Below are 26,500 nucleotides of genomic sequence, written 5' to 3'. Positions count from 1 at the left end.
GAGATGGTCAGTCAACTTGAATGCAAGAGTTTTAATGTCTGCAGCTGACTAGCTAATGATGCTAACCGGATTTTAAACAGCAATTTAGCTAGTCGTCTTCTGTGCGTCATTGCGTTCACGATTGTGAATGTTTTATTTGGATTAAATGTGCATGTCGTGGGCGGGTGTCCATTGAGCACGTACGACAGCGGGCCAAGGAGAACAAGTTTACTTTTACTGTTTGGTAAAGTTGCACGTATAATCTACAAAAGTTGCGGAAGAACTGTATGCTTCCACCCGGGCAGCGTGAGGTGCATCAGTACGACCACGCTTCCAGGAATGATCTGGTTGGTTTTCATGGAGACAGACGCTGTGTGCACGTAGGGAGAGGCTGTGTGTGTGTGTGCATTATGTGTGTGCATGAGAGACAGACGCGTGAGTGACAGAGGGAGAGCAGGGAAAGGAAATTCAGCTTAACGAATGTTGCGTGTTTTTCAATACCGTTAAAAAATAGATAAGTAAATAAAAAAAAGTAACGAAACGCAATATGTGGCGGCCTGTGCTGAATCTGTGGCGCATCACCACAAATTAGTCAATGTGTGGGAAACACTGTATTGCCCCCATCAGTTCCGGAAGAGTCGCAGCACCGATGCTTATGCTGGCGTCGGTGCTTACGGTGCTTCAAAAAAATAGGCATCGTCGGTGTTTTTTCATTTTAGAATCGAGAGGTATCGCAAGTATCGGTTCTCGTGACATCCCTAGAAGACACGTACATTCACTTTCACAACTGCTGAAGTCTGGAGAAGGGGGCGGCAATGGCATCAACTTTTCTGTGTTAAAATATATACAAGTTGTAATTATTAAAATGTAAATATTAATCAAAACTACCACTTGTAAAGATATTTAATCAAACATCCCCATACTTGTTAAAAGCTGTGTACCTTTTTCTGCTCTTTTCTTTCTTCCCCCATCTCCACTACATTTAGGCAGTTCTTTATCTTTTCCTCTGCTCCCACCACTAGCTCCTTGTTTTTTGGCAGCATCTATCAGCATGAAATTAAACACAATTAAACAGAGAAAGAGTTAGCAAACAGATCATTTGAGGTATATCTTGTGGAACTCTGTATGATTAGTTGATTAACTGGCATTATTCCACTGACTTGCATTGTATTTCATATTTGATAGAGCTGGAGTTCTCTTTCTGAATCAGACAAACATAAGAAGCAACATGTATGCATTATAACTGCACATAATTAAACATATAAAAAGACAGATTATCTCTTCTTTTATTGTCTTTATCAGGACATAACTCTTTAAGCCTTTTGTTGGATCCATTCTGACTTTTTTTTTTTTTAAATATTGCTGGCATTAAATTCAAAATTTGCTTGAAATTAACATTTGACATTTTACTCATTTGATTGGTTGTCTATGTCCTCTTTGCAGCTAAATATGGGTTAACAAGATTTTAAAATGATTACATTCTGTTTTTATTTTGAATTTTACATTTCCCAAGTTCTTTGTATTATTATTATTTGATGGTTTTACATCAAAGCACATTAGATATTAAGGCTAATAGAAGTTGTTGAAGAGTTAATTCCTGTTATAGACTAAAAAGGTCATTATTAAAATCTCCAAGTAAACAATTGTAAAAGATTTGGAATAGTTCTATGTACCATTTTCTCCAGGACCTGGGACTGTCACTGCAGGTGTTGATAATGGAAATGGTGGTGTGGCTGGCAAGGTCTGTTTTTTTGCTCCATTACTGCAGAATCTGTTTTTGGGTCTTTCCATTGTCTCTGCATATGGAACAGTAAGAAACAGAATCAGTACACAATATTTCAAAGTCTTGATCACTCTATGTTTTCATCTGTGCTGTTTACCTGTGTGGAGCCTGCTTGTTGAGGCCTGCACTGGAGGTCTTCCTGAGACTGCAGATGTAGGGGCTGATGTAGGCCTAAATTCAACATATTTTGACGATAGTCTGTTGATTGAATGAAATGCAATCAAATTCTTAAAAGTGCAGTGAACGCCAGTTGCAAATAAGCCAAACACAGTACGCTATAAAAGGAGAACAGAGGAAACATAGCCTACTACTCTTTTCCGCACTGTCCTCGTCTGTCGACTCCAAACTGTTGCCTTTGCAGAACTTCACAAGCCTCCTTCAAGCCTTTTCATTGGAATCTAAATATAAAAACAAACAACATAATTAAACCTACTTTCTGAACATCTAAAAAGAACTGCATAACTCACAAGGAGCATGTTTAATGTTGAGCATTAGATTCACAGTTACTTCTCTATAAGATATTTCTTCTTAATATTGTGGAACTTCCTTAATAACTTATACTCAGCCACCCATTCAGTTGAGCATCATGGGCTTTAATGGCAATTACATCCACACACATAAGTTAAGCTTTACCATATTCATTCACAAATGTTTCCAGGAACAGATTGCCATTCTGTTTTTTTTTTATATATCCAAGATAAAGATAACGAATGGTTGCGTGAGATTCAGCATGCGTTAACCTCACTGCCCTCCGCTATTCCTGACGTTTTGTGTTCTGTCTGAATAAGTGTTGTTTGCAGTGTGTTATAGGCCGGGAGCCAGGTCCACCCCTCAGGATGTTTTTTGCTACCTTTTTTTCACTATTATTTCCTATTATCTTATACCTTGAGCCATCACAAGATGGTAATGACCACCCCCAACTCGGCCCCGTTTGGTCTCAGGAGCCAAAAAACACCCTTTTTGGGAAAAGCTTTTGGCGGAATGACATAATTGTGAATATTAAGGTACTGGAGCTACATAAATGGTCATATAACCCTATAATTTAGCATGGTATATCCTGACACATAGGGGAAACTACCAAAAAAAGATTTTGGGGATTGCTGCCTTTTTGCTGTCAAATATCACCCTCAACATACCCCAAAAGACAAAAAAAATATCTGTCCGCCTGACAATTGTCATCAAAAGTGATCATTTTCAAGCATTTTATTATACATATCACTGCCTCAAATGTATATGAAAAACTTCCCAAGTTTATAAGCTTCAATTTAAGTCCAAGATGACCTTTCTATCTAGAGGAGTTCAGCTGGTATGATCAAAGTTCTCCACTATACATCAAATCGCAGAAAACAGAACTTTCAAGCATTACCATTCCAAATGGGATTAAGCATATTTTTTTGCATATAAACAATAAACAACCTTTCTAACTAGAGGATTACAGCTGGTATAACCAAAGTTCTCCATTATAGCATAAGTCAAGAAGTCTAATTGCTCCGTTTTGAAACGGACTGGCAGAAAACACTACAGGCACCCAGGGCCGGCCATAATAAATCTGACCTGGACTAAATGTCGTCCTGAGCTAGGTATGTCACAGCACTTTGTGACAACAACAACACAGCCCATTGTGTAATCTATGAAAATAATTGCGGGCCACAGCTCACTCAGCTTTTGGATTAACATGATACACATGATTTACACGTGTGATGCAAGTTGATAGACAATTGTGTAACAAAAGAAGAGAGAAATGTTTGCATAATTAAATGCAAAAAAGAAAATGTGTGCTGCATATCACCTTTACTATCTACCTCCCTTTTTTGACAACTGACATATCAGTTGTTCATATCAGTTACTGGACTCTTTTTGTGGTAATAATAATTGATATCGGTATCGACCCTGAAAAAAACATATCGGTTGAGCCCTAGTGAAGAGGCCATGGAGTCTCTTACAGTGGCTCTTTGGAGCAGCGTGCAATCAAAGGCACCACACACTGATGCATGTGGTCAGGACACTCTCTATAGTTCCCCTATAAAAGAAAAAGAGAATGGTGTTGGGAGATGGACCTTCTTCAGCCGTCGGAGAAAGTGCAGACGCTGCTGGGCTTTTTTTGGCCAGGTAGTTGTTGGTGGACCAGGATAGATTGTCTTCAGTGTGGACACCAAGGAACTTGGTGGCCTTCACCTGTTCCTGTTTCCAGTAGTCAACGAGCACCTCTTTGGTTTTTTGGACGTTGAGAAAGAGATTGTTGCCCAGCCGTATATCATCATGGTTGCTGTTACGTTGTTACCCACTACTGTGGTATCGTCTGCAAACTTGATGATGTGGTTTGAGAGAGAGCTGGAAGTTGTGTGTCAGGAGAGTAAAGAGTACAGGACTGAGCACGCACCAGGGTTCAGTGTGATGGTTCTGGAGCTGGTGCTGACAATCTGAACTGAACTGTCTGGGGCCTCTCCATCAGGACATCCAGGATGCAGTTGCAAATGGAGGTGTTGAGACCCAGCAAGCCAAGCTGCCCAATCAGCTTCATCGGGATGATTGTGTTAACCCTCCTGTTGTGTTCGCATGTGACTGATTGACAATTATTTTCTTTAAAAAATATTGATAACTTATTCTGACTCCCATGAGGCTCCATGACTTGCAGGGCATCTGAACACATAAAACAAATTTTGATCATTTGCATTACAATTTGCGTGTTTAATTTAACTTTAGAACATCCATGTGTATTCCCGGTCAAAAATGACCGACCATTAGAAATGAATGAGTGAGAAAATGGTCAGTGTATAAAATTGAATCCAGGCGCATACCTATTGATCAGATGGACTGTTCGTGTGCTTCTGTACATTAAAACACACACACAAACACACCATCACTCCCCCTATTTGCTTCTCTGCCAGCCCCCACTGGAACCTTTCCCCAATATAATGTTCTGCTTTCTGACTTGCATGAGCTCAGGTCAAGTTCAAAACAGGTAATATTCAACAGAATATAAGTTGATACAAAGAGCTATCACAACATTAGATGATAATATATGTATCACTATGGATTTATAACAAGTTATAATGCAGCAGCCATTTATGACGGATGCATAAAACTAGCAAACATGAAACGAACACAACAGGAGGGTTAAGCGCAGAGCCAAAGTCAATGAACAGCATCCTCACATGGGTGTTGCATTCAGTGCCGCTGCTGGCCATTTTGGTGCCTATGTGAGTTGCTTTGTGTTTCAAATTAAAAGTGAAGCCTGGTAGCCACCTAGCTATTTGAATGGATGTGCGAAACTCATCAATTCCATTCTACAAAGGAAAAGTAGTAGACTAGTTTTTATATTCTTGTCCATGTCCCAAATCACATTGATTGCAGCCTATGTTAAAGAGCCCTTTCACCAATCTGAGTTTAAAAATGATCAGTAGGCCTATCAGTAGGACCTACAGTATAGGACCCAGATAACCTCACAAACAACAATCTCTCTTTGTTGACTTCATGATTTCCTTATTTAAAAGGAGATACACAATGATAATTCAGCTGGAGTCTGCCACTCTCGTTGCCTCTCTCCTGCATTTAAGTGAAGTAAGTAAAGTTAGATCTGCTATATGTGGTGGAGATTGAGAGAACCCCAAAAGTACAGTATCATCCTTGAATGTACCATGGTGTTGGTGTATTTTGACATTGTAAATGTTATCGAGGAGGAGAGAAGCACAGTTTGCAGTAAAGCTAGGCTACTATTCATTGGCTATATTTGGGTGGCCCCTCTGTCCTTTGGTGCCTAAAGCACAGTGCATGATGCGCGTGGTGGGAGTGACGGCACTGGTTGCATTGTTCCAGGTGTTTAGGGGCAAAGTGGAGGGCAGATGAAATTGCATCACCCATGGACCTGTTCTTGCAATAGGCACACTGGTAGGGAGGGTGGTGGGGAGCCGGCGTCTGATTAGGACTAGCTTAGGACTCTCCGCTCCAAGCACTTCATGATGACTGAAGTGAGTGCCAACGGTCTGTAGTTGTTGAGCTCCATCACTGTTGGCTTCTTATGTAGCTTAGGACTGCCCGCTACAAGCACTTGGATCTAAAAAGTTATTTTGGTTTCATTTCTACTCAGAAACTCTAAGAGACTGCTTTATAGAATCCCTGAATTTTGCTTACTTGCCCTGACTGTGCTTGTTTGTGACTTTCAGCTAAACGACCCTTTAACTTTTAAGACCACCACAGGATTCTGCAAGGAGTACAGTATAAGGATTCTACAAGGAAAGGAAATTTACTGAAACGTTCATTAATAAGCCTTTATGCATGGGGAAACTTACTCATTCATACTTATATACTAATTTTTACACTTTTACTGTACATATTATTACAAGGGATAATCTCCCCAGAGCAACTAATAGGTTAAGTGCCCTGCTCAAGGGCACAATGGTGGCAGGCCTGATTTTAACCCACAACTTGTCTTGCTGCTTAGCCTGACGTTGTCATACTCAAAATTCTAGTCAGAATTTGAGTCTGATACTGCTCCACTGGGCTGTTAGCCTGACGAGCCAGACCCACATCAAGATGTAGGGTCTGGACACTCACCGTAGACAGGGCTCAATCGGAGGGGTGGGATAAACAGTTGTCTTTCAAATTCCCTCCCCGCAATAGGATAACGTTAAATGAATCATCTTCTTGTTTTCAAGTAGCAGGATGCGTAACCTTCCCTCTCCACGCAATAGGATAACGCTAAACGAATCATCTTCTTGTTTTCAAATAACAGGATGCGTTACCATCGCAACTTCTGGTTGCTTGTCAGTCACCATTATGTTAAGCCCACCCACCGACTCTATACACGCTGTGATTGGCCCGCTGGTGCTTCGGGTTCTCAGCTCCCTGGCTCTATGGATTGTGCCTAGACTGCCCCGCCAGCCAAATTACATTTGCTGCTGCTAGGGGCATCTAGATTTCTAGGCTATTGGGCTGTAATTATGGGGTGTGTTTCAACTGAACCAGGAAAAAAATGCCTCTTCACTCAATTGGATAGACCTACAACCAATCAGAGCAGCATCTTTGTTGTAAGCTAAGTCAACCAAAGCGCTCTTTGGTGAAGTGGTTGAGTATGTTACTGTTAATCATTTCTCCATCGTCATATAAAGCCCACCCTGACAATTTGATTGGTCTGCACAGCTCTGGTTCAAGCATAGTTGCGCCACAATGGAGCAATGCCAGACCGAACTTCCAAACCTTAAATGTTGTGGCCGGGGCTAAGTTCGGCTGGCACCCAGGCTACTTGCTGCTGCATGTTAGCCCATAGCCAGACAACCACCACATCAGGTTATAAAGCTCGTAAGAGGATTCTCAACTGTCTTAATCAAGCGTCACTGAACAACCATCATCATTAACTGATCACACGGCTGACCAGCGTATTGAATACTCTCTCTTTCTGACTTCCATGGTAGCTACTATACAGTGTTGTCATTTCTGGTGATCCAAAGAGGTCAGAGGTGAGCAAGCAGCCATCAGTGAAAATGGACGTGGCTGTAAACTGGTCATCAGAGATACAGCCGGACTGCATGCCCAGAGCATAACTACACTGGACACACACACACACACACACACACACACACACACACACACACACACACACACACACACACACACATGCTCTGACCAGTGCTCATATGTACTAGAGTAGAACTCACATTTGTTGACTCTTTTAAAAATATGTTTAATATATGCTTAATCCCATTTGGAATGGTAATGCTTGAAAGTTCTGTTTTCTCCGATTTTATGCATAGTGGAGAACTTTGGTCATACCAGCTGTAATCCTCTAGATAGAAAGGTCAACTTGGATTTAAATTGAAGCTTATAAACTTGGGAAGTTTTTTGTGTACATATGAGGCAGTGATATGTATAATAAAATGCTTGAAAATGATCACTTTTGATGACAATTTGTCAGGCGGACAGACATATTTTTGTCTTTTGGGGTATGTTGAGGGTGATATTTGACACCAAAAAGGCAGCAATCCCCAAAATCTTTTTTTGGTAGTTACCCCTATGTGTCAGGATGCACCATGCTAAATTATAGGGTTATATGACCATTTATGTAGCTCCAGTACCTTAATATTCACAATTATGTCATTCCGCCAAAAGCTTTTCCCAAAAAGGGTGTTTTTTGGCTCCTGAGACCAAACGGGGCCGAGTTGGGGGTGGTCATTACCATCTTGTGATGGCTCAAGGTATAAGATAATAGGAAATAATAGTAAAAAAAAGGTAGCAAAAAACATCCTGAGGGGTGGACCTGGCTCCCGGCCTATTATGTATCCCAAGTAGGCGGCCAAACAAATAACAGTTAGCAGCTAACGTTAATTACAGTTACTACAGCTGATTTCGATTCTGCATCGTTTACCTATGGCTATGTGAGATGGCTAACGTTAACTGTTAGCAGCTAGCAGGCTAGCTATGCTGGCTTGCCTAAATTATAATGCTAAATTTACATCAGAGTGCTAACGTGAAGCCATATAACAATGCCTTACTAGATAACAAATTGATTATATATACATTTGTATATAAAAACACATAATACATTATGAGCAGATAGATTACCTTCGACTGGCTGTGCTAACGTAAGTGGCTGAAGTTGTGAGGCTACGGTTGGAAGATAACTGTAAACAATTCTATGTTACGCACTCACCGTTCTACTATTAGAAGAATGCGCTCGCTCTTCTAGGTCCATGCCCCGATCATGGCTCCGATGCATTAGGTCTGTGAGATATGTTCAGGTGTTTTTTTAAAAAAAGCATGTTTCCGGAGCGGCTGCTGGCAGAAGTTTGATGACTTGTTAGACTAAAACAACGATAAATGTTTCTGAAATGTATTAGTTGTATGAAACACGAAGTAAGCGAAAACATGCAGTCAGACAGGCACACAAACAAATTTCAACAACAAAAAAAAAACGTACACGCAGTAAGCTGTTGAAAACATTTATCCATGGGCTCTAGTTCATTTATTCTAAACGGTTCTCATTTCAACCTGGCCTGCTCTTGCATTTGATCGCTGAATACTTTACATATGCCTATTAGCAATTGTATTTTTAAGCATGACCACACACCAACATTCTATTCAGAATAGGCCTATTCATGGGTTTCATCAGGTCCCTTTCCACAGGTGTATTAATCAAGCACCATGCAGTCTGCATTGATAATCAAGGTGCTTGATTATACACCTGTGGAAAGGGACCTGATGAAACCCATGAATACAAACTTAAACTTAAATAGGCTTCCAGTGTTTGGGGAGTCACAGAATGCATGTTTACATTTGTTACTCCGTTACAGTTACAATAGCTATTTAGGCTGCAGTTACATTGTTGAAATCAATGGATAAGGCTATATATGATACTTCTGTTACAAGTTTACTCTCTCTAAATAAATGAAGGCAACTCCATGCATTTCTGCGAAGGCCCTGAAAGCAATGATGAAAATGTTTCACTGCTTAAATCCAATGCATGGGATGGTTTCTTCCAGAAATATGGGAGGTTTTTTTTCTGATATACGCCGACTACATGACTGCAGCTACTACTACGTGTATATAAATAAACATTATTTTACTTTACTTTACTAACTACTTTCCATGACTGGAACAGATAACCTCAGCAAACGTTCTGTATTTAATGGAATGGCAATGTTAGCAAATATTTGCACCACCATGTTTGTTATTCACACAACAGCATTTATCAAATTATCAAACAGCATTATCAAATTACCTTAGCGCCACGTTATGGCAACGTTGCTCAACTCACCAAATGGCCACGTTGCCAAATGACCAAAGTGCCACGTTATGGCAACGTTGCTCAACTCACCAAATGGCCACGTTGCCAAATGACCGAAGTGCCACGTTATGGCAACGTTGCTCAACTCACCAAATGGCCACGTTACCAAATGACCTTAGCGCCACGTTATGGCAACGTTGCTCAAGTCACCAAATGGCCACGTTACCAAATGACCTTAGCGCCACGTTATGGCAACGTTGCTCAAGTCACCAAATGGCCACGTTACCAAATGACCTTAGCGCCACGTTATGGCAACGTTGCTCAACTCACCAAATGGCCACGTTACCAAATGACCTTAGCGCCACGTTATGGCAACGTTGCTCAAGTCACCAAATGGCCACGTTACCAAATGACCTTAGCGCCACATTATGGCAACGTTGCTCAACTCACCAAATGGCCACGTTACCAAATGACCAAAGTGCCACGTTATGGCAACGTTGCTCAAGTCACCAAATGGCCACGTTACCAAATGACCAAAGTGCCACGTTATGGCAACGTTGCTCAAGTCACCAAATGGCCACGTTACCAAATGACCAAAGTGCCACGTTATGGCAACGTTGCTCAAGTCACCAAATGGCCACGTTACCAAATGACCAAAGTGCCACGTTATGGCAACGTTGCTCAAGTCACCAAATGGCCACGTTACCAAATGACCAAAGTGCCACGTTATGGCAACGTTGCTCAAGTCACCAAATGGCCACGTTACCAAATGACCTTAGCGCCACGTTATGGCAACGTTGCTCAAGTCACCAAATGGCAACTTCATAAAGGCAACGTTGTGGCCACGTTGCAGGAAGGTTGCCAGAAGGTTAGGTTGCGGTGACCAACTGGCCACTTATAGGCAACGTGATGGCCACGTTATGTGTTTGCTGGGTTGGCTACTCGACCACCACTAATTGACCCTTCCAGAAGTCCCGCCCTCCATAGTTACTGTTGCTACGCCTGTCAAACTTTCGCACCTTGCCCGTCTATTACAATGGAGGAGACACAGGATTTTTTAAACAAATGTAATTTACAAAGACATCGCACCACACTGAAAGCTCATATTTGGTCACTAGCGAGCTACATCTGTCCTCTGTCAACTACAGTTGCATTTTCAGCTCTGAACAAAACCGTTTATGAGTTATTTAAGCAAAAGTCGAAGGTACGCGTTGTTTTCGATGGTTCCTCCAGGCTAGCAGGCCTACGAATGAAACAGGCGGGGGACAAAACTAGCATAACGTTTTAAGCTATACTTCCATAACGTCAATATTTGACAACATAACATGATTGGTACTTCAAATAGGTATTATTTTAGACAGAATTGCTGACGGGCTATACATACGTCTCGTTGAATGTCTGTTAAGAACTTTTTGCCGCCATCGTGAAACGTATCTCGCGGTTATGGAAATATCACGCAATATGCAAAATTTAAAGTTAGAAAAATACGTATTTCAAACTATATCATGTCTTTATAGTTCAACATGTTATTTCACCGTGATTTCACGTGTTTGGGGGCACCACACATCCAAATAAATGCCCTTAATGGCCCACAGGCTATGCAGTCTCCATAGGTTAACATGGCAAAAACTCGAAAGCTTGCCAGGCCTTGCTTGCCTAGTTACGGGTTGCTAAGCCACGATTGGCCTGTGGCGGTTTTAGGGCGTGGCTCTGGAAGGGTCAATTTACTAAGGTGAAGTTGGACAGAAATGGGCAGATTCGCGGTTTGCGGTTAAAAAAAAACAAAATCATAAGCGAAACGTCTATGTGGATTAATTAAATGCATCCCTATGAGCATTTCGCGTTCTGCTTTCGGCCGAACGTCCAGGGACCGTCTACAAAGTGCAAAACCGAAAGTTAATACAACGATAAATATAGCTTCATTGTTATAAAATCCAGCGCTTACAAAATTCACTCCACACATCCAAGGCCTCCCTATCAACAAACTACAACTGCCAAATATGGAAAAGCTGTCTCCGTGTTTTTACTCTGTATAGTAGGCCCTATCATTGTAGCCTATATCATGGTTATTTAGCAGATGCCTTTGTCCAAAGCATATCATATCAGTATATCATTGTATAGTGTGGATGGCTTGGTATTATAACCCCTCTGTATTCAGCTAAACCTGTGGCACTGTTAACACAATGTTAAAACACTCCCACATCTAGTCACATTCACAGGAAACTAAAACTGGAAGTCACAGGAAGTCTAAATCCGTTGTGGTTAAGTGTTCTCTGTCTCTCCGCTGATGATACGTGACTGTTCAGAGAAGCCCTCGTGCATATGGTCACGTAAACCTTTCACCTTTAAACCACCATCATTATGTATCGGTTTGTGCATCAGATCACATACACTCTTCACTCCTAAATTCAAACGAATAATGTTCACATCCCAGGATGTTTTAATATTCAAAACATATTCAGTTATAAGTAAACTATTTACAGTGATCCATCTTGATAATTGTACATCTTCTCCCAACACACTCGTGTGTCATGTTTGATGTAATCTAGTTAGAGGACTATAAAAATAGATGCTCTCAGTCTGAGATATTTTGCTGCATTGGCGGCGGCGCCAGGATAGTTTTGTTGGTGTAGCTAGAAACAAAACAAAAAAACAGGGCCTAAAAATGACTTGGAAGTCATGATGGATACAGGCGCGTAGGAACCGGGGGGGGTCGGGGGGGTCGGGACACCCCCAATGTTGGACCCCCTCCCGAAAGAAAAACGCTGTAAAGTACAGATGTTGTTGATTACTTAGCTCAACTAGAAAATGTAATTCCATGGAAGGAATTACCATTGCATGTAAATGCAAAAAGGTTGCTGACTATGTAAAACATTGTATTAGGCCTATAGTTAAAAAGACAACTAGGCTACACAGTAGAATAGATAAATAACAATGACCCAATTACAATTCCACTGACATTACTTGGAAAGTCACATTTAAAAAGTGATTTATTAAAATGCATCAAAATTGTGGATATAGGCTATTTTGGAAAATAACTCTTTAAAAGACTGAAATGAAGTTGCCTACTTAAAACGAGTTGCAAGAGCTGACACTTTAGTAGCCCACAGTGACGACTGGTAGGATAGCTTACATAGCCTTCATATACTAATGCAGGTTAAAAGTAGGCCATAGGCTATAGATTTAGACACCATTGGAACACGGAATACAATCTCAAACAACGCCAAACGATGATGCAGCAACAGGTAGGATATCTAGCAATGTAGGATATTTTATGTAGGATACACATATTAGCCTACAGGATGAGCTAGTATGTTCTTCGAAGTATTTCCAGGTGTGTGATTGTCCTAATAGGAATGTACAATACGCTGTTAACAAAGGTTTTAATTTGTGAATGATGCCGAAAGTTTTAAATGATTGCCTGGCTGGCAAGTCCTATAGCTGAAACGACTAGCGTGCTAACAAACAAACGTGAAATGATAGCAATGCAGTTTGTAGCCTACTAGAAACGACTGTAAGAAGGCTTGAACCTAAATCGTGCAACTAGTTGCTTGTAACTTGCTAGTTACTTGCTTGTCGTTAGCTAAATACAGTGTTTACGTTGACGTTAGGTTAGATTGTCTTTAGCTGTTGATACGTTACCGAGAGCAAACCGGTTACTGTAACGATATAAACAAATCAAGTAAGGAGTAGCAGGAGACAAGACGATAACGTCCTGGTTTAACCAGTGGCATGGTAGAATGTTTTCATAGCTGTTACAGCCTGCTGCAGCGGTGGCATTTGGATCAAAGATCCAATTGATTACTGACAGCTGAGCACTGACGTAACAGTTAATCTTTACCGCCAAAGGGTCTCAACGTTAACTCTATGGGAATTTTAAAATCTTTTATCGTAAATATCTCAAAAAGTATAAAGTTCACAAATGTGAAAAATAATAGAACAAATCTCCGTTTCGAGACCTTTGTAGGAGTGCTTGAATGACGTCAAACGGTTCAGTGGTTCTAGAGCCTTTGATCGTTGATTTTGGTCGGAAGACAATAATAATAAGAAGAACAGTGATAACAGTACATTGCATTGACATGCAATGTAATTATACACTAATCCAGCGCAAACTTTATGGGCGCTGCCATCTTGAATATCGCCATTACTGCGTGCCTGCGAGTGTAACGAGTGACACTTGCCTGTGCTTTTCAATGAAGGCATCCTGTCAGAGAATGTCTAACAAGAGATCCCACTCATGAAAGAAAATGTCAGGTGAAAGGGAGCATTGGATCAATGATGTCAGACTGTGCCAAAACTTACCAATGAAGGTAATTTATTAACAACATAAGGTATTAAGACGTGTATTAATGACAGCTAACCTCTGCAACAGCCGCCTATGGAACCAACGGGCTAATTTCTTAGCAGCCAGTCACGCAGTAATGGCGGTTTTGTGTTACTTCCGTGTTTCGCTGGATTAGTGTATATCCTCCTGAGTTACGGCCCCATAACTATAGCTATCAGTGCGCATCGGAGGTCTTTCACATTGTGTTTTAAGAATGTTTCCCGAAACGAAGCCCGTCTCAATAATGCAGCATGCAGCACTTCCTCACCTTGAATGTCTGAAAGCTGCTGTAGGCTACTCTCGCAGTCCATATATTTAGTCTACGGCCTTCTTTCATTCTTTTCGAAATAGTTAAGAGGATAGCCTATTGTGGGTGAATACAGTAGTCTACGATAGCCTAAATAAGTTTTGGCCATATATAGTCGGCTATTACAGACGGCTGTCAATTTTTAAATGTAGGCACTTGCGAAATCGGACGTGGCACTGCTTACCTGGATTTAGCAAGTTCATACACTTTGTTCATCCTATTATTTGCTTTTAAAATGATATGTATAACAATTTGCCTCTTATTATAATCTAGACACTGTCACGACGCACATATAGCATAAGATAAACGGGCAGAATGCCTGTTTACAAACTGCGTCAAACATGCAGTAATCTAACAAATGAAAAAACACAAATTAATTATGAATAGGCTACACACTGTATTGTGTCACACATTAAGCAATGAGTTCGTGGCCACCTAGCGCGCAACTTACGCACTGAGGTGAAGGCCCGACATACTAATTAACACAAAGCCCCCCCCCCCCCCCCCCCCCCCCAAAAAAAAACGTTCAGTGTCCATAAGTCCAAACAATAAACATAAGAATCCGACAGTCCAAAACGACAACGAGATCTCCCAGACACGAAAAACAATGTTTATCTCACAGTTTGTTGAGTAGCCTAGTCGTTCCAACACTGATGTGCAACGCAATCTCAGCTTTCGCGTTCGTTAGCTGTATTCCAATGACAAAAATCCACAAGGAAATGGTCACGGCAATGCAGCAGGAATCTTCTAACCACGTAACTTTGTTGAGCTGGCTGCATACAGGTAACAATAGCCACAGCGCGCTCTCCCTGCGTCTCCATTTAAACTAAGGGCAAACCCATTCATTGTGCCCAAAACGCGCATCCATCTGTCAGCTGACATACAATTTACTTAGATGGCATATGAAAAGTCAAGAAGAAGAAACATATTTTCATTTAAGCAACGTTTATGCAACCATGTAAAGGGAAGCATTGGGGGAGTCAGTTTACATTGTCCTACAGACATAGCTGTGTGCGTTTTCAGGGAAGAAGAAATGTGTTCTGAATAGCCTATGTGCAGATGTCCTCCCCATTCCAAAAATAGGTTAAGAAAAAGACTGAAATATATATTTTCAAAGCGGCATCTTACAAAAGGCCATTAAAACTTCAGCAATAGGTTTTTATCTCATGTGTGACTTATAATTCGCCCCCCTTTATTTATTAATTAAAAAAAAATCCGCGACAGACCTCATTATTGTCCCCCCTACGCGCCTGGATGGATAGATGACCTGTATTCAGTGCACCCAGCACAAACTGCAGCAGCAGTGCAGCCAGCCCATATCAGATAACGTCACTTAGCTTTAACATCTGGGCAGACTGGGCTACGCACACACCCATGATCATACAAAGGCTGCTACAAAATCAACTACATGCTACAGTGTAGCCTAGGACCTACTATAGGCTATAGCCTCAACTAGTGCTGGGCGGTATGGCCAAAAATGTATATCACAGTATTTTTCAAAATTCTGACGGTTTCACGGTATATGACGGTATTTTTTTCCCATGCATAATCAGGTGTTCGCAACATTTTCTATGGGTTGACCAAGGAATTACTGCAGTAGATTGACTTAGGATGGCCTATTTTACCGTCATGATGAGTGAATATTGTAGAATAATTCATATCATAACGAAAATATACACCGGTATTCGGTGTGAACCGGTATACCGCCCAGCACTAGCCTCAACTGATACTGTGCTCAATTCTCCAGTGGGATAAAGTAAAAGCAAAATCTAAATGTCTTACCGTGGACAGATCTTCCAGAATCCTGACGGTGGAGATCAAGAACCATGCAATATTATTCTTACCGTGGACAGATCTTCCAGAATCCTGACGGTGGAGATCGAGAACCATGCAATATTATTCTTACCATGGACAGATCTTCAGAATCCTGACGATGGAGATGAAGAACCATGCAATATTATTCTTACCATGGACAGATCTTGAATTTCCCCTTGGGGATCAATAAAGTATCTATCTATCTATCTATCTATCTTCCAGAATCCTGACGATGGAGATCGAGAACCATGCAATATCATTTTTTTAATCCATCGATTTAATGGTACACATGAACATTTTCGTTGGTGTGAATTCTGTGATCTCCAGGTTGTGGAAAATTAATTTCAATCTGTTTTTAAATGTCCGTTATACAGCAAGTTAAGGAACTCTATTTTGATAGCCTGGCAAGCCAAACTATACAGAAATGTCTAGTCTAGGGTCGGACCATTCACAGAGCTGAAGCCTAATGCTAATCGGTGAAGTGTCCCTTTATAGACTACAGAAATGTCAGATGTCTACAGAGCTGAAGCCTGTGGGTGTGATGAACAGTTGTCTTTCAAACTACACTGCACGTAATAGGCCAGCACTTGTGACCAATCGTAGCCGGTCGGCAAAACGGCAAATACATCCTCCTTTAAAACTAATGACTAGAGTGCTTCTTTCTGTTCAACCTTCAAAGAAAAGCCCAAGTCTAACTCTTCCAAAGCCGATTCAAACAAGCTCGCTTCAATAGCCTCATCCATCTTTTGTTGTTCTCTATGGTTGTTGCAACACGGTCTCACACACCAAACTCGTCGAACGAGGACGCATGGTCAAGCCCCTTGGCGTCAATATCGGAAGCCGAAGGTGCCTCGCAACTCTGTCGTCACCGTGCTAAGGCGGGCTCAAGGATCACAGATGTACACACTACACAGATGTACACAGATAGAGCGTTCTGATTGGATAGGCTGGCCTGGAGTCGAACACAGGCTTGGCCTCAATGGTGCGACCCTAGACCATCCCGCTAGGCAAAATTATTTTTGCCCGCTTGGGTGCGTCTAGATTACTAGGCTACTATTTTTCTATCAATTTGGTTAAAAAATCCTGACATATGAAAGGGAGATTTTGTACTGGCTGTTTGAAAATTATGTTTTAATTTCTAGAAAAGGCCTGGTATCTGCGGCAAAGTGTTTTGTATCCCAATCCATCTCCATTTGTATGTGTGCTTATTTCTAGTGGTTTAGTGTTATGTTGGGTTCTGTGTCACATGGCTATCTGGAGATCACCTAATGACATGTCTTCCAGGTGTTGTAATCAACACTTCAAAACGTAGCCTGTCATCAGAAGATGGAGCAGCAGAGCTGCCCTTTGGAGTGTTGAGGAGCTCAATGTTCCATGCCCCATCACAACATTCCATATGGGAGAGTAGAGGAGAACCAGCACAATGTTAACTAGGGCTGGGACGACGCATCGACGTAATCGATTAGGTCAACGCAAAAAATATGTTAGTTCAAAATCGATTCGTTGTCAAATCCAAAACAAGGTTGGCGGCACAATCTTAGCGCTTGTTCTATGTTCTCAGCTCAAGCGTGATTTAAGACGATAGACTTGTAAGCTGTGAAATTTGGAGTCATGAATGTCATGTCTGATAAGCTACAGTTGTAACAGTAAATGTCATGAATTTAACTGCAGAGCTGCAAGAACATAGACTTTTTTATTGCTTTAAATACTGTTCCAGCCCTAGTGTGTGTGTGTATGAGTTTGTATGAGTGTGTGTAGGTGGGTACGGACAGGAAGGTTGTCCTAATTGAAGTTCTCGTCCTCTCTAAGATGGGGGGCACCAGCTCTAACCAGAGGCCTCCCTCCCCTACACCCACCCGTGTGTCCATGAAGAGTGATGAGTCCATAGATAGAGGAATCACATTTAAAGGAGGAGACTCTTCTACTGGACAGTAAGATCCTGTGGTTTTCATGCTATAGAATGCTGTGTGTGTGTGTGTGTGTGTGTGTGTGTGTGTGTGTGTGTGTGTGTGTGTGTGTGTGTGTGTGTGTGTGTGTGTGTGTGTGTGTGTGTGTGTGTGTGTGTGTATGTACTCAGTGTAAAACACTTACTCCACATCAACATGGGTCATTCCACATCAATTCAACCAGGACCCACACACTGAAGTCTGAAAACATGACCAGGTGTACCTATTGTATGTTACCCAGGAGACACACTGTACAAATACTTTCATGCTTTCCAAATGGTTACGTTACTCATTACTTTTAACCCTGTGAGCCTGATTGGTGCAAAGTGCGTCAAAAAAACACACCCATTATTCTCTGATACGTTGCTCTGCCATTATAAGTTGCAGTGAGATGAGGCCTTTAGTGCACTTGTCTGTAGGATCAAGTAAGACATTTTTAAAAGATCCTGAAATTGAATCAAATTGTATCATATTTACATTCTATGCTTCTCTGTGTCCACCAGCACACCCCTTACTCTCGTGTGAATTAGCCTACTCATGCACACACACACTTACGCAAAGACACACACACCTGCACATCAATGTACACGCATGCATGCACGAACACACCCACGCACAAACACTCCCAAACACACACACACACACACACACACACACACACAAGCGAAAACTCACAGACAGAGAAGCACACATACACAAAAGCAAGCAGTGCACACATGCACACACTCATTTACTTACATCAAAGTTGCAGCAGGGGATGGAGTAGCACAGGGCTAGAAACAAATTGATTTATTTGTGTGTAGAGAATGTGCAGGACTTAGCCACGGTCATATTGTGTAGGACAGGGCTAGAAACAAATTGATTAAGCTGATTTATTTGTGCGTAGAGAATGTGCAGGACTGAGCCACGGTCATATTGTGTACCGCTTTGCATGAAAGGCTTATTTGTTTCCATCTAGTGAATCACCACATTAGAAGCAGTCATGCACACACACACATGCACACACACACACACACACACACACACACACACACACACACACACACACACACACACACACACACACATGAAAGGCTCATTTGCTTCCATCTAGTGAATCACCACATTAGAAGGATTCATGCACACATTCATCGTTTTGTTATTGGGCAAACTATTTTGGCATTGTTGGAGTGACAACAATGACACACACACACACACACACACACACACACACACACACACACACACACACCACACATTAATCCTACAGATCAGAGGAATGGCATTTGTGAACCAAAAATAAGCACACACGTGTGTGTGTGTGTGTGTGTGTGTGTGTGTGTGTGTGTGTGTGTGTGTGTGTGTGTGTGTGTGTGTGTGTGTGTGTGTGTGTGTGTGTGTGTGTGTTGTGATGAATAATGTGATGAGTTGAGGTGGTGATGGAGGTTGTTCTCTGCTTGTTCTCTAGAGTAAGATCTGCTCCTGAGGAGGGGGGTGCTGCCTCTAACACCAGTCTCTCTGAGGAACAACACACCAGCCATGGAGCTACCAGGTGAGGAGTGTGTATGTGTGAGAGAGAGAGAAAGTGTGACGGTGTGTGTGTGTGTGTGTGTGAGAGAGAGAGATTGAGTGAGAGAAAGTGTGTCTAACCACATCACAATTACACTGACTCATGCTGTACATGTATGTTTTTGAATGATCTTTGATCTTGTTTTCACACACAGATATCAGCAGATCCACAAATCCCACCTGCAGAAGAAGTTTCAGTGTCTGATTGAGGGAATCCAAAAGCAGGGAAACACCAGACTCCTCCATGAGATCTACACAGACCTCTACATCACAGAGGGGGGAGAAGGAGAGGTCAATGATGAGCATGAGGTCAAACAGATAGAGAGGTCATCCTGGAGAGTAGCAGCACGAGAGACACCAATCAAATGCAGTGACATCTTTAAACCCTTATCTGGACAAGTCAAACCCATCAGAACAGTGCTGACAAAGGGAGTGGCTGGCATTGGGAAAACAGTCTTAGTGCAGAAGTTCAGTCTGGATTGGGCTGAAGGAACAGCCAATCAAAATGTCCACCTCGTATTTCCTCTTCTTTTCCGAGAGCTGAACCTGATGAAGGAGAAGAAGCTCAGTCTGGTGGATCTTATTCAGCACTTTTTCCCAGAAATCAAAGATCCCAGAGTCTTCTCCAGTTCAGAGCACACAGTCATGTTCATCTTTGATGGTCTGGATGAGTGTCGACTTCCTTTAAATTTCCTCTCCAACCCAACCTGTTGTGATGTGACAAAGCCAGCCTCAATGGACGTGCTGCTGACAAACCTCATCAAGGGGAATCTGCTTCCTTCTGCTCTCCTCTGGATCACCACCCGACCAGCAGCAGCCAATCAGATTTCTGCTGAGTGTGTGGACCAGGTGACAGAAATAAGAGGATTCAATGACCCACAGAAAGAGGAGTACTTCAAGAAGAGAATCAGTGATGAGAACCTGTCCAGCAAAACCATCACACACCTGAAGTCATCCAGGAGCCTCTACATCATGTGCCACATTCCAGTCTTCTGCTGGATTTCAGCTACTGTTGTAGAGAAAACATCAAAAGAGTCCGACAAAGTGGAAATGCCAAGGACTCTGACTCAAATGTACACACACTTCCTGGTCATTCAGACAAGCATTAAACATGTCAAGTACTCAGAGAGAAAAGAGACAGATGAAGAGGTGATTTCCAAACTGGGGAAACTGGCTTTCCAACAGCTGGAGAAAGGCAATCTGATCATCTATGAGGAAGACCTGAGAGAGTGTGGCATTGATGTCACAGAAGCATCAGTGTACTCAGGAGTGTGTACTCAGATCTTCAGAGAGGAGTCGGGGAAGGTGTTCAGCTTTGTGCATCTGAGCATCCAGGAGTTTCTTGCAGCTCTGTATGTGTTCCTCTGCTTCAGCAACAGACAGAGAAACATGCCTGACCAACAGCAAACCTCTCAGCTCTCTGCTCTGTTCACAGCTGCAACACTTTATGACCTACACAAGACTGCAGTGGACCTGGCCTTACAGAGTAAGAATGGACACCTGGACCTTTTCCTCCGCTTCCTTCTGGGCCTCTCACTGGAGTCCAATCAGAATCTCTTAAAACACCTACTGCCACAGAACAGTAGCCAATCAGATAGCTCAGAGCAAACAGCCCAGTATGTCAAACAGAAGATCAGAGATCAAGGTGATGACTCAGACAGAAGGATCAACCTGTTCTACTGTCTGAATGAGCTGAATCACCATGCTGTAGTGGAGGAGAAAAGCAGCTCAGGAACTCTGTATGTAAACATGCTCTCACCAGGAGAGTGGGAGACTAAGACATTTGTGTTTAAGATGTCAAAAGAGCAGCTGGCTGAGTTTGACCTGCAGAAGTACATAAAGACACCAGAGAAAGATCAGACTGAACTGCTCAGTCCAGATGAAGTTCTTCAGAAGCTGCTGCCAGTGGTCACAACATCCACATATGCTCAGTAAGTAACTGTGTGTGTGTGTGTGTGTGTGTGTGTGTGGTATTGGAGTGGTGATGGAGATTCAGATGGTGTTTCTGAGTAAGAAGAAGACCCTGTGAAGATGTAACACACACAGTGTATGTGTGTGTGTGTCTGACATGCTATTTAGCGGTGAAAACAAGAGGCAAATTGTAGGCGAATAGTTCACAGAAGTAGTTGGTGTGTATCGTTAGCTGGATTGCTAAATATGAAGCTCTACTTACTGATGTGTGTGTGGGAGAATATTAAACAGCGTAAAAAGTGGGGGGTGAGAGTCTCTTGGAGAGGGTGTGGGTTTGTTATCGTGGGTTTGGGGAGGGGGGGTGTGTTTTTTTGGATGGGAAAAGTCTTGGTTGTGGTAGCATGTGTGTGTGAGGAAGAGTGTGTGTGTGTGTGTGTGAATCTGAGTAACAGTGTTAACTAACGTTTTGAGAGACGAAGGTGGTCCAGTGTGCATTAGTGGCATCATTTGTGCAGATTCAGCATATTCATTGCAGTGCAATCATGAAATAGTACAATGCATGATGTCAACAAGCAGGAAGATAATGAAGAGCAGTAGTTCTCCCCAAACTAGGTCTACTTGTGCACGTAGGCTATGGAAATCTTGCAAGTAGCAAGTGTGTGTGTGTGTGTGTGTTAGTGTGTGTGTGTGTGTGTGTGTGTGTGTGTGTGTGTGTGTGTGTGTGTGTGTAGCGGTGGTGATGTGGTTGAAAATAGCAGGTAGTGTGTGTGTGTGTGTGTAGCGGTGGCTATGTGGTTAAAAATAGCAGGTAGTGTGTGTATGTGCGTGCGTGTGTGCGCGGTCTTGAATTTCCCCTTGGGGATCAATAAAGTATCTATCTATCTATCTAAAGATAGAAGGTAGTGTGTGTGTGTGGGTGTGTGTGTGTGTGTGTGTAGTGGTGGTGATGAGGATAAAGATAGCAGGTGTGTGTGTGGGTAGGTGCGCGCGTGCGTGCGTGCGTGCGCAGTTCTTGAATTTCCCCTTGGGGATCAATAAAGTATCTATCTATCTATCTATCTATCTATCTATCTATCTATCTATCTAAAGATAGAAGGTAGTGTGTGTGTGTGTGTGTGTGTGTGTGTATGTAGGTGTAGTGGTGGTGATGAGGATAAAGATAGCAGGTGTGTGTGTGTGTGTGGGTGTGTGTGTGTGTGTGTGTGTGTGTGTGTGTTTGTGTGTGTGCTAGGGCTGGGACAACGCATCGACTTAACCGATTAGTTCGACGCAAAAAAATACGTCGGTTCAAAATATGCGAATCGACACGTCGTCAAAATCAAAACAAGGTTGGCGGCAACGTGAGTGACTCCTCAGAATTTCAAAAGTGCAAGGCACTGCAGCACGCACTCGTTCCTCTACTGCGTTTCTCTAACTATGGGCCGCGGACGGAGCTGCACCGAACCGCAATGTAGAGAGACTGCTGGTCTGTGAGGCGTGGAGTGAAATTAGGCTCGGTGCTTCACCTGATAATTTGCTGCGCAATTGATGAAGCAACCGCGGCCCGACAGAAAAAGAAAACAAAAGTTTCAGCAATCAGGAGGAAATACTTGCTAATTCGATGTGAATAAACATACAGCAACACAATTAAGTGTTGGTATGAGCGTTCATTGAATTCATGCATGTGCGTGTTTGCGCGACAGAAACTGAAACTAATCGATAACGTTGGTGGCAAGTTCCGTTCAACCTGCTGTTTAATTATTTAACGACATTTAATAGAACAACATGGATTCTTGATACAGAGCAGAGTATAGTTCAGTCAAATTTGAATATGGTCAAAAGATTGTAGCCGTAGTCTTTCATCTAAAAATCTCCAGATCAGTGATTTACGCCTATCTGCTCGGCCATAATACATAGACTAAAGTTGGTACGTGTTTCCTGAATCCTTACATTCAGAGATTCAAATGGAATTTCATTAAAAAGCATGTCAATTTTGTCTCCATTTGCCTACCAGAGTTTGATGCTTGCACGAGGGAAACATCCCAAAACAATAGCACCCATATTATTGCTGTTGTTTTCAGAAGTACTGTATTTATCATGCAACCACGCAAAAGCTATTGTAATTATACTGTATCTTACATTACTAAAGCAGGTCTGATTTTTTCACAAACTTTTTGTGAACAATGTTAGCATTTAAAACATTGACTGCTTTGAAGTGAAAGTACACTTAATACAGCATAATAATAATTATAATAATGATCATCATAATGATGATTTGATGGGGGTATACATTATGTGTAGGTGGGTCCTATGGCCCCAAAGTCCCAAAGACTTAAAATAAGCCTACTTAACTTGTCACTTTATTGATGACAGTTCAATTTGACAACACTCCCAGTGTTTTCAAGGCATCAAGGTTTTATTGAATGCTACCTCTGACTTAGAATGCATTACTTTGCTCTTGCATAGTCTTTCATTTAGGAATTTTAAGAGCAATAAACATACATTGCAATGTTTTATTTCATTCAGATATGTAAATCAACATGTATATATTGCAATTAGTCAATTAGTGGGGAGATAATCGATAATCGAATCGAATCGAATCGAACTGAAAAAATGAATCGGTACATTAATCGATGCATCGAAAAAATAATCGCTAGATTAATCGTTTAAAAAATAATCGTTTATCCCAGCCCTAGTGTGTGCTTGTATGTAGGGCTTAGAAAAATAGTTTTGGTTCTGGTTGCCGACCGACCCTGTCAATTTATATGCGACCCAAATTTATTTTATGATCCTCCTGAAAATCTTAGCCACTTATCAACGCTGCACGGTCGGTTGTGCACAAAGACAATCATCAGTGATGTCATGTTTTTATTTCAGTTTAAATATTTAGCTTTTACATTTTTTTACAGGGTTGCCAACTCCCACGCACCAGGCGTGACACTCACTTCACGCGTTCAGCATCAGTCGCTCTCACACACACGCAAGAAATGTAACGACGAATCTATTCTTATTTTTATTCAATCCGTTCATGATCAGTTGGTGACTAGACCACAGCGTATTGCGTATATTGTTCAGACAGGTGACACATTTAAGGCATGAGTAGGCTCTTTAGATCAACAGCAGGTATAGGTGTAATACCTGTCTACAACGTTCTCAGCGCAGAGGAATTATATGCGACGGGCGAAAAAAGCAAAATCCACACCCATTCTTCTCTGTCAGATTGCTCACAAAGTTGTTGTCACACTGATACATGCATGCCACTTGACAGAGCACGGTCTTAGCTTTCGATGGTATTAGTTGCTGTGATAAACGTATCACAAGAAAATCAACGTGAATTTAGGCGACATGAAATCTAATTATATTCATTCATGCGCATTATCTGCAACGGGGGAAATATAGCTTTCCGATGGTATAATACTAGTTACTGTAATAAGTGGTTCTCCAAAAAGTCGATGTGAATTTACATTTAAAAAAAAACATGACTGAAGCCTAATTACTTTCATGTTCTTAAAGTGACAGGCACTCAATTTGACCTGTGTAATGACATTAAAGATTAATGTAAGTCAATATGACAATCGTGTAAAATGTCAACATCAAAAATGAGTATGAAGTTGTAATAATTCCTCAATACTTAATGATAAGGTTTTATCACAAACGCTAAATCGGATTCGCGGCACCTTAATCAGCATCTGTTGCGCACAGCGGCGCAACCAAAACACTACACTTCATGCTCTATAAATGAATGAACATAACCAAATGCTTCGTTCACCGTGTGTATTATCAAGTGTATTTCATAATCATTTAAACTCTCCAGTGATAAACAGCATTTAAACCACCCTCCCCTCCCACAGCCGGCTTCTTCCCCGCACTCAAACAAACAATTATATGAACAGTTTTAGGCCCGGTCCAAAAGGAAACAAATGATAGCCATAAGCTCTTATAAGTTTAGTCCATGTGTCCAGCAAAAAGAACGAAAAATAAAGTCTCTGTCTCACCGCCACCTTTAGTTTATGACAGTCAGGAAATTGCCCAGTCCGACGCGTTAAATCCTTCAGTAAAAAACAGACGATCGCGGCTTAGCTTGCGCTCCAAAAACAAAGTACTAGTCCAACAAAAAATAGTAATCCCCAAGAACAATAGGAACAAAGAAAACACAGCGTCTTTACCAGGTAACCTGTCTCCAAAAACTCTCTCTTTCCCAGCGGCGCTCTCCATTCAAAAAGTTGACAGTCTCTCCTCATCGGCCTGTCTATCAGACCAAACCCCCATCCCGGCCTAAAACTTGCGTGTCTCATAAAGGGATAGCACAACATAAATACAAAGCAATAATAGAAAAATGAATACATGTTGTGTTTATATGTACTGTATATACAATATATTTAGTATAAATGTGTATACAATAACATTTTCATTATTCATTTCCCCAGCTTATGTTTCATTTTAAAAGGGACATATCTTTATTTAGTGGATTTGTTACAAAGTACACAATGTTTGAAATATAAACATGTGATATGAAGCCACCTTTTCACTGAGTGTGTTGGGGGAAGTACATGCCTTGTAATATCTTTGATCCCCACTGGAGGCTAACGAATCAAATCAAGATTCTTAGTGTGTGTGTGTGTGTGTGTGTGTGTGTGTGTGTGTGTGTGTGTGTGCATGCTTATGTGTGTAGTGTTGGTGATGAGATGATATGAGATAGAAGGTAGTGTGTGTGTGTGTGTGTGTGTGTGTGTGTGTGTGTGTGTGTGTGTGTGTGTGTGCGTGCGCTTGTGTGTAGTGTTGGTGATGAGGTGATGAGATGAGATAGAGGGTAGTGTGTGTGTGTGTGTGTGTGTGTGTGTGCGTGCGCGAACGCATGTGTGTGTACACACGTGTGTGTGTGTGTGTGTGTGTGTGTGTGTGTGTGTGTGCGTGCGCGCATGTGTGTAGTGGTGGTGATGAGGTTAAGTCTCTATCCTGTCAACATTTAACAACTACCAGAAGTTTATATAGCCTACTGTATGTAGTCGGGCCCTGTGTGTATGCCAATGGGCCTGCACTTAAATATTGTGCTGATACCTTTTGCCATAGATTAGTGCCATCCACCAGAATCTATGCCCTGTGCAGCTCAAAGTAGCGCTAGTTACCTCCATCCACCAGAATCTATGTCCTCTGCAGCTCAAAGTAGCGCTAGTCACCTCCATCCACC

At 41.8% G+C, this 26,500-nt stretch overlaps 1 protein-coding gene and 1 long non-coding RNA gene across 2 annotated transcripts in view; one reads left to right on the top strand and one right to left on the bottom strand.

Moving 5' to 3' along the window:
- LOC134080710 (NACHT, LRR and PYD domains-containing protein 12-like) overlaps positions 1–26,500 on the top strand; it is a 410,628-nt gene that overhangs the window by 262,990 nt on the left and 121,138 nt on the right. The window contains exon 2 of the mRNA XM_062537284.1: positions 19,322–19,405. The gene's annotated coding sequence lies outside the window, so the exon portion shown is untranslated. The remainder of the gene's footprint in view (positions 1–19,321; positions 19,406–26,500) is intronic.
- Positions 1,140–2,152, bottom strand: LOC134081240 (uncharacterized). The gene is made up of 4 exons (XR_009939522.1): positions 2,071–2,152; positions 1,860–1,960; positions 1,653–1,775; positions 1,140–1,180 (listed from the first exon to the last, which is right to left on the bottom strand). It is a non-coding gene; the product is annotated as an uncharacterized LOC134081240 (long non-coding RNA).

Source organism: Sardina pilchardus, chromosome 1 (genome assembly GCF_963854185.1).
Source record: "Sardina pilchardus chromosome 1, fSarPil1.1, whole genome shotgun sequence".
Lineage (NCBI taxonomy): Eukaryota > Metazoa > Chordata > Actinopteri > Clupeiformes > Clupeidae > Sardina > Sardina pilchardus.
The sequence above is the reverse complement of the archived record's forward strand: the minus strand, read 5'-3'. Positions and strand labels throughout refer to the sequence as shown.